This window comes from Rhagoletis pomonella, unplaced genomic scaffold, assembly GCF_013731165.1.
Source record: "Rhagoletis pomonella isolate Grant_MI unplaced genomic scaffold, Rhpom_1.0 Rhpom_scaffold_06579, whole genome shotgun sequence".
Taxonomy (NCBI): domain Eukaryota; kingdom Metazoa; phylum Arthropoda; class Insecta; order Diptera; family Tephritidae; genus Rhagoletis; species Rhagoletis pomonella.
The window spans coordinates 1-9369 of record NW_023465113.1 but is presented as its reverse complement, the minus strand read 5'-3'; the positions used below and the strand labels follow the sequence as shown (position 1 = coordinate 9369).

The following is a 9369-nucleotide window of genomic DNA, read 5'->3' as shown; positions in this document are numbered from 1 at the left end:
AAAAAAAAAAAAAATGGAAAACAGCGAAATTTTTGTTGGGCATTAAGAAAGACTTGACTAATCATTTGCATGAAATTCGCATTGAATTTAGATGGCTCAACTGAGAAACACACATTTGAAACAGGTTTAAAATAAAAATTTCGCCAATTTAAGGTAAATAAATTTTTAGCAAAGTCATGACGTCAAACGCCTTAAACTTATGTATGTATGTATACCTTTTTTGTTTTATGCTTATGTATCGTTAGAAGCAGAATTTCAGAGCTTTAATAGTTGTCAGTTAGATTTGCAGTCGTTGGCAGTGTTTTAACTACATACTTACTACTACTATGTACTACTTTGTACTGCTGTTTTAGTTTTTGAAATTCAGTATTTTTTTTTATTATCGTCGACCTATGATAAAACTGGTATTCTGTTTTATTACCCGCGAAAATTCACACATTTTATGTATTACTTTTTACACATTCTTTATTTATGTCCCTTTTGGGTATTGCAAAGATTTAAAAATTTTGCTGAAAAAAACACAAAAAAAATGTGGCGGCGATATTTGCTATTGGGATTTATTAAAAGTAAGTAAATACATACACACACATATATATGTATGTATACCTCCTTCAAAAAGTGTTCTTATATGCGCATAAAGGGCCGTGTGTGCCTGTTGGTACTTATGTAGTTTATAGCCTCGAAAGCTTCTGAACCGATGTATTTAAAATTAGTAGCATCTACATAAATTTATGCATAGCACAAAAACATGTCCGCTGTTGACGCTGGAGCCGAGATACATTTGGTGTCAAAAGTATGTAGACTTAGAGGACTGGCTATCTGAAAGTCCTGATATATCATATATCGAAAATGTGTGGGCATGGCTTAAAGCTTGTATAATTTCGAATTGAATATGGGCCAGTTTTCTTCCAGAAATATGCTGGAAGTATGTCCATTCCTTACCAACACGTTTAGAAAAAATTGTCACTGGTACTTACATATTTATGACTCATTTTATACTACATATACTAGATAGAGGTACCCAGAGGGTGTCAAACCCGAGATGTTTAAGTAAGCTTTATTTATAATTTTTTTTTTTTTGTTAATGGAGATTTATTATGATCATATAAAAAAGTGATTTGGATTATTCGAATCGATCATCGTACCGGTGGTCAAACTGCAGAGAAATTTGTTGAATACGATCTCGTAGAAATCCAAATCATGGTGCGTCAAGTGAAAGCGGCCTTTGCTGATAACTCGTATTGCCATTTTCGTAGAATTCTTCGAAACGTTGGAAGGCCTATTTATTACCTCTTGTTTAATTTCCATTATTTCTGCAATGGTACGGTTAATTATCTTATCTCTATTCTTCGTATGATAATACAGACATACATATGTATGTATAATTTATTATGCAGTTTTTTTTAATAGTTTTATTACGTTTGATAAAATATTCCATATACGACCTTTAATATTAAACCTCAGCGAGACCAATTTACACTTGCGAGCGTAATTGATTCAGTGATACATACACACAGTGACTTAAACAAGTGACCACATGTTGCTATTTTTTTAATCATTCAAAATTTTTTTTAAGTATTGTTTTTTGTTGTTTCGTCAAAAAAAAACATATATTAAAAATCAACGCGTTGAAACCTGCACTGCATTAAACTAAAATTGAATCCCGAAAAATGTTAAAGAAACTCAAATTGAAAACATTAAAATTTTGATATAAATTTTGCTTAAGTTTTAAAACTTTGATTCAACTGCTTTTGGTTAAGAGATGGACAATATTTTTATATAAAAAAATATAATTAGAAAATATTGTGCACATTAAAAAAAAAAATCAACACGTGGTCACTCGTTTGAGTCACTACCCAGCATGATTTGAAATCAAGGCACTTACTCAAATGTCAAACGTTTGAAAATGATTTGATATTGTTTTGAAAATTACAGCTTTCTCAATGAAAAGCGGAATTTCATCTCTATTTGAGAATATGGTTAATTCTCAAATCAATTTCAAAGGTTATTTATCAAATGTGGAAATACACTTTTTATTATATGGAATGTATATTTTAAGCACTAATAAATTCGTCTTGAACGGCTGCAGCTGGATGTTCTGGCTGGGCGTATTTCCAACTGGCGTTTTGTGACGCTCGTATGGCCAAATGTAAAAAAAAAAAATTAACCAGCTGAACTATCTGACACGACGTTACCAGGCGTTGTGTTACTAAAATTTCCATTGAAAAAGTTTTGTTAATATTGTTTTTGAAAGAAATTTTAACGCGTACTTTTTATTTTGACATCAGCGCCACCAGCAGCTCAATTTGTGTAAACCTATGTCTTGATACGTTTCAACTAAACAAGCAAAATATGAAAGAAATCAGAGCATAAATACGGGTTTGAAAAATATATCGACCCTGGCGCCATCTAACAAGGCCATTTTTGGCAAAAATGTTTCTGCTTTATATATTATAAATAGCAGCAAAATCGTTCTATAATTAAGTTAGATATATGACTTTTAATTTCTTTTTACGCGGTAGACTTTTCGCTGGAGTCATCACCCCGCACAAACATCAATTCCAATATTTGTCTGTGTTCTCTTTTTACTTATTTTTTCTATTCGTTGTTATTTTTTTCAAATGACTTTAATACTGTTCTTACCATTTTTTATTTAACACGTAACACTTCACATAGATTTAAGAGATTTACAATTCTTAGTAAAATGTATCGATGATTATAACGTTACACGTTTCTTCAAATCAATGTCAAATGAATTTCAAATGTTGCATGTAAATAACGTTTTCAATTAAAGAATCATTTGAGATCAAATTGAGAAATAAACTTTTCTCAAACGTTTGAAACTGTGTTTGCTGGGTGTATTAATTTATTTTCTTTCAAACATTGAACAATTTTTTTTTCATGTTCTTTTTCTTCTTGTTTGATGCTTAAACAATTTCATGCTGACCTTCTAAGCTTAAGCTCTTCTATCTCTGAATGATTTTTTTTTTTCCAATATTTTCAAATACTATTTTCATTTACATAAGTATAAAATGTCGATTTTTGGAGGTTTTTTTTTTTTTAATCGGTGCAGCTCACATAAATCTGAAAGTTTTTCCGAAATATGTTGGCGGAAGTCTTAAAATATAATAAATATTATACAGAAAAGTAGAATCGATTTTTTTTGTATAAAGCGTGATACACTCTAATGTATGTATAATATTTTTAATAACATTCTTTATTTGAATTTATATATTATTTAAAAAACAATGTATGTGCATAGAAAAAACTTCATTACAATAGGGAGAAGACGAAATCGTAGTTGATTTTAGAGTGAATTGGATGATGACTTGATCGAACGGGCTTCAAGAAGCTTCCAATTTTCGAAGTCTTGAAATCTGTTCTGTGGTCATGTAATCTTATGTGAATTCTGTCACAATTCTTCAAAGATTAAATCTACTGTGGATGTCAAACAAATACTCAAAGTTAGTCTAGACTTAACTTAACAAACGTAATGGTTACTCAACACGTCAACTTAGACAGACGCGAAAATATTTAGTTTTTGTATTTTCCTTTTTAGCTGATTATCACTTGACCGCCTATAAGGCGGATGAAAAACTTCCTGAACAAAAATATATTGCGTTGGCCCACATATTAGGTTACGTTACGTAAATTAAGTGTATACTAAATTAAGTGTAGAATTTTGGAATAATTCTATATATTATTAAAGCTTAGAACAATATATAGAATTATTCCAAAATTCCAATTTTGTGGGAAAACGCAATCAAAGTTTGATCTAATCATACAGTTTGTAGTATACCAAAAGCCAGGTGGAAACACACATACCTTCGCCCTGTTTGGGGAGTTTAGTCAACTCGTTAGGCCAAAGATATTCTCCCACACGCCCAGACTAGTTATTAAACTTTATAAAAATCAATGTTCTTCAGTTGATAACTTTATCAAAGCACTAGGGTTTTAATAAACACTGAAACTAATTTAATGATGTAATAGTTGTTTTAAATTTATTTTTGCTCCTTGGCGAGTATTATTATTATTATTATATATGTAGTACTGATATGAATAACAAGAACCTCATAGTTTATGTGAGCATTGGCTACCGAGGCCATCAGCTCCATGTTGCAAGAATGAGCTGTGTTTATAGTTATGTGTGCGTCACGTAGTTTTAGTGATTAAATAGTTAGATCAATAGTTTTAACAAACCTATTTTCCTTTTTTTTCTATGTTTGTGCTGGTGGGAATCACGAGTATTTCCGTAATGTTCTGTGAGTCGAGTATTGTTGGTTTTGCTTCTTCGTATAGAGAGGGCAATCGTTGAGGATGTGTTGCAATGTTTGGTGTGAGCTGCAGTTTTCGTAGAGTGTTTGGTTTTCTTTATTTTTTTAGGAGATATACATACATGTGTTTGTGTCGTGTGCCCAAGACGGAGTCGAGAAAATATCTTGATTTTGAAACCGTTTACATTAGTGGGTTTATTGCGGAGGTATAAGATCTTTGTTGCTGGCTGAGTAGTTCGGGTGTTGGTAGTTTTAGAATTCTGTTTTTGATTTTTCATTTAGGTTTTGGCGAATGTGTTGTTTTATTTCAGTTTTTTTTTTCCATGTTTGTAGCGGTAATGATGGGTGCCTTACATGCGAATTTCCCATTTATTAACCGACTTCCAAAAAAGGAGGAGGTTATCAGTTCGTCGGAATCTTTTTTTTTTTTTTTTATGTATGTTACCGCATAACTTTGCACCACGTCAACCGATTTCAATAATTCTTTTTGCAACGGAAAGGTAGTGTCTCAGAGGTGGTCCCATACTAATTTGGTTTAGATCCGATCATTGGATCATGAAATATATAGATATATATATATTTTTTTTTAAGTCGGTTTTTTTTTTGCTAAAAATTACTTGTTAGTATATCTATTGTTGATGGTTTCCCAGTTGTTATAGTTGGGATTTCTCACCGCTCGTACGGCTGAGAAGCTATCAGAGCATATGACCACGTTTTCCTCTTTATAGATACATAGAATGGCGGTTGCTTCTGCAGAAAATATTGGGAAAAGATGAAACATTTGCTTCATACTTAAATAAGAGCCAGATTCGGTCATAACAATAAACGCTGTTGAGGAGTTTGTTTTGGAGCCATCTGTGTAAATGATAGTCCATCCGTGCCTTTTGAGGTCGGTTGTTTTTTTGTAGAATGAGTTGTTTAAAGGTGGAATTAGTGGTGATGCCCATTTCATATTTATTTAACGACAGGTTGCTTGACGCCTTTATTAATTTTCCAGGGACGATTGTGATTATCGATTGCATGAAATTTTGGTACAATTTTGTATTAGGTACAGAGTTGTAGCACTCTTGATATTACTGGGGTAGTCCTTAGAGCTCTCTTGTTTGACACTAGTCTATTCGCATTTTTGTCTATATTGAGTTTGTTTGGAAGAGTTTTTTTTGGAATCAGTTTAGCTCGAACAGTATCTATGCGTTCTTCAAGTTTTTGTAGGCCAGACTCAATCAACAAATTTTTTTGTGGGGTAGTGCGCAAGGCGAAAAGGGCCACTCTGATGATAGCTTTGTGATATGTGCTCTTTATGGTGTTAAGACTAGTTTTTGAAGCTAAGTCGGAAAGAAATAAAACATAATCAATTTTGCTGATAACTATTGTTTTTATGAGGTGTGTGAGGAGGGTGTTAACGTGCACATATCCTTTGGATGAGAGATATGAAATGAGGTTTACTGTAGGCCGTCGTGCTTTTGTTTAGAGTAGAGTATTGGCGATTCCAGTAGTAGTTTTTGGTGAATATTAATCCCAGAATTCGGTGTTCTTCGACGTTTTGAATAGTATTAGTTTGTAGGGCTATGTTGTGTTGGTGTGCGTTACTTTGGTGTTTTTTTGCAGATGTGTAGTTTTTTTTTGGTTTTGTCGAAGGATATTTTCGATCCTGATGTTAATGTCCATGTATCTTTATGGGTGTTCTCGATAATCTGATTGGATTTTTTGTCGTTTTTGATATTACATAGGATATCGTCCCATTTCTGCCTTAACCACGTATCTACAATTTTTGGGAAAACTAATATTCTGTTTAAACGTCACACTATTTCAAAATAGAAGATATACTTAGTGGAACCAGAAATATTAAGTAAAAAATTCGTTTATTGTATCCTGGGGGAAGAAATTAAGCATTTTTTCTTACACTCTCTATATATTATATAAATCGTCTGCGTATATGCAGTGCGAGAGATGCTATTATTATTTAAGAGGATTGTATGGGGTTTGTAATCTGCAGACTTATGTATAAAACAGAGTTAAGAAAGAAAATTAGTTAGGGCCTTTCTCTACTAAGGTACAAATATAAAAAGGTAAACGTTTTCTTTATTGAAATTTGACTCAAAAACTTATAAACGGGTTTCAACCTAATTTGGACCGTATATTCCTAAGACCCGTTGCATAGAATAAGCTCAAGTCGAGATATTCAGGCAATTTATATTTATGGTCCGATTTTGATGAAGTTAAAAACATACTGCAGGTATGACGGAAATTTTATTTACGAAAATTGGATGCGTTAGATGGCGCTAAATTTGAGTTATTCAAAAAATTCATATTTATGGTCAGAATCTTTATTTATGGCCCGATTTCGATGAAATTATAAACGTGTACTGGGGTACTCCTGAGTAGCCTTCCTCCTCCTCTGGCGTTCAAATTTTTATTTTGTATTAACTTTCATGGCAGATTTTTCAGATCGGCGTGGAAATTGAATCTGAAATAATTTGCCTCGGGCCCATGAAAGTTATATATCTGGAAGTCGTAAAGGTTAGCAGTTCCGACACGTGGTCTCATCTGGAATTCTTATTGATTTGTATATGTACATACATATGTACATACATGCAAATGTAGACATGTTTGCCGTATCATCATGACACCACCATCAATAGCATCTCACCTACATACATACATATGTACGTACATATGTACATACATGCATAATTTAAGCCCATCGCTAGCATGTTTCACCTGAAAGTACAGTCACAATTATGCAAACCGTGTTAGTGTTTAATGTTAATCCTGAGTGGCAAGGACAACATAAGAATGCAGCAGGAAAAGTGCAGCGTTGTTGACCAAATGACCGACAGCAACAAAAACACGAAATCACCAAAAGCAACAAATTGAATTCTCGGCGAATTTTGTAAAAGATAAATGTGTGTGCGTGTGTTTGTGTGCGTATGTATGTATGTAAGTAATATCGATGAGAATCACAGTAGCAGCAGAAGCATAGCTTCAGGAGCAGGAACAACAACTACAGCTCCAACAAATAGTTCAAGGTCGATGCGTAAACACACACACACACACATACACAGGCAGATAGATATTCATGTGCATACATCTGCAAAGTATTGCGTTGTAAATTTCCAGAAATTTAGTTGACTTTTGGAAGTTGGTGGACTCGATAGCAGGCCTACATACATATGTATTCAATTTAATTTAACCGGAAATGAATTCGTGTATGTTTTCTTACGTCTTAAATTAGTCAGTATTCGGAGTGTAGAAATTCGAGGCAGTGCTAGTTTTGTGTTTTCCCGCGATATTTGTCTACTTATAGGCGCATTGGCATACTCAGGTGTGTTGTAGTAGCATACTTTTAGGCGCGCACGTTCTTTTCTTTGCACGCTTGTTTTATACAGATTTTCTTCAACTACTTTTTTGTGTTTTATGTAATGACTAATTCAAATGTTTTCTTTTGTTTCTTCTTTCACTTTCTCTCCTTCCAGGTGGCGTTAGTACTGGTTGCAGCAACATCTATTTCACAGGCAATGGTGATTTAGTGGCCGGCTCGGCGACTGCTGAAGAGTTGGCACTCAGCGCCGCAGGTGTACAAAGTGTCAATCGTGCACCATCCACATTTTGGCAATATCAAAGTGAGTGCAATTTTCTGAATATCGCTTATTGCTATCCTTGTTTTATGCTATTATAACATATTTCATGTGCGCTTAATTCATTACTACCGCATTAAATAAAATTCTTCGCTTTTTCTTATGGCTTTAGATGCTCTACCTATCGAATCGGTGATTTCCATGTCTCCAGCAACAGTGGGTTTGCAGTATTCGCGCGATGCAAGTCGCGGTCAAGTGGTGCTTCTGCCGGCTACACCAGCCGCTTTAGGTAGGTTTTTGTTCATAATTTTTTAGTGCATACATATGGATATACATAGATACATATGTATGTTATATATGGCTCAATTCATGTCAAATCGACAAATCCTTTAGATCATTTTTGAATTGGATGAATTCTAGTCAGTACGATTCTTTTATCATATAACAAAGTTCTGCCAAAGAAACAAATGCAAGTTTTTTTGAAAGTTTTTCCAAAATTTCCCAATTTCCAGGACTTTGCAAGTTAATTTTTTGAATATCTCAAAAACTTTTATAGCTACAAAATTTGTTCTGGTCTCCTTTTAAAGGTAATATTTAGGGCTATAAAGAAAAATACATTTGTAGACATATAAAAAACTCGAAAACTAAAATTTACAAAATTGTGAGTTAAAAAAACTTGTAAAATTTTGGTTAAACTTTTGTATGCAATAACCTCCAACTGATTTTAAAAGATCTGGATCTAGGTGTTTTTTGAAGATATCAATTTTTGAACTTATTTTTTTTTCAAAATCGACTTAAATAAAGTTAAATTAATTTTTTTTATTCATTTTGGGTTTTTTCCACGTTCAAAAATTCATATGTATTAAAAAAAAATCCTAATAATTTTAGGATCTTTTAAGATCAGTTAGAGCTATTGTATAAAACAAATTTAGCCAAAAATTTATATACTACAGTGTACCACTAAAGTCTTAGTACAGCACTTTGCTTAAACTTCGCTGCCAAAAAGCAGCCGAAGTTGAACATTTCAAAGATACCGGCACTACTATATCTAATAGTTTTGAGATATTCAGAAAATAAACTTTTCGGGAAACTGTAAAATTTTGAACATTCGACTTTTGTTGTCCTGTGGCAGGACTTCGTTGTATGAGAAAAGAATAGTTTTGACCAAAATGTATCCAAATCAAAAATGTTCGATTCCAAACATTGGTCGATTTGACATGGATCATAGTCCCATATCTACATATATTTCAGTCATTGCCTACATATCGCGCTCGATCTTCAAAAGTACACAACTCAATATTACACAATTTCTTAGCACATGTTAAACATATGGGCAAGGGAGACTTTACCTTAAGTTTTTTCAACAAATTATAACAAAAATTTGCTCCAGCTTGTGCTTAAAGGTAAATAAAAACTCTGTGTGCATCTTTAGTGCATTATTTCAAAAATACCAAATTTTGGGTTGTGTCGCTTTTGAAGATCGTGTGCGTATATATGTAGATCGTTTGTCTATATTT

At 33.0% G+C, this 9369-nt stretch overlaps 1 long non-coding RNA gene across 1 annotated transcript; it reads left to right on the top strand.

Moving 5' to 3' along the window:
* Positions 1-6576: 6576 nt before the first annotated feature.
* On the top strand, positions 6577-8140 carry LOC118755558. Its single transcript, XR_004995016.1, has 2 exons — positions 6577-7897; positions 8025-8140. It is a non-coding gene; the product is annotated as an uncharacterized LOC118755558 (long non-coding RNA).
* The last annotated feature ends 1229 nt before the right edge of the window (positions 8141-9369 follow it).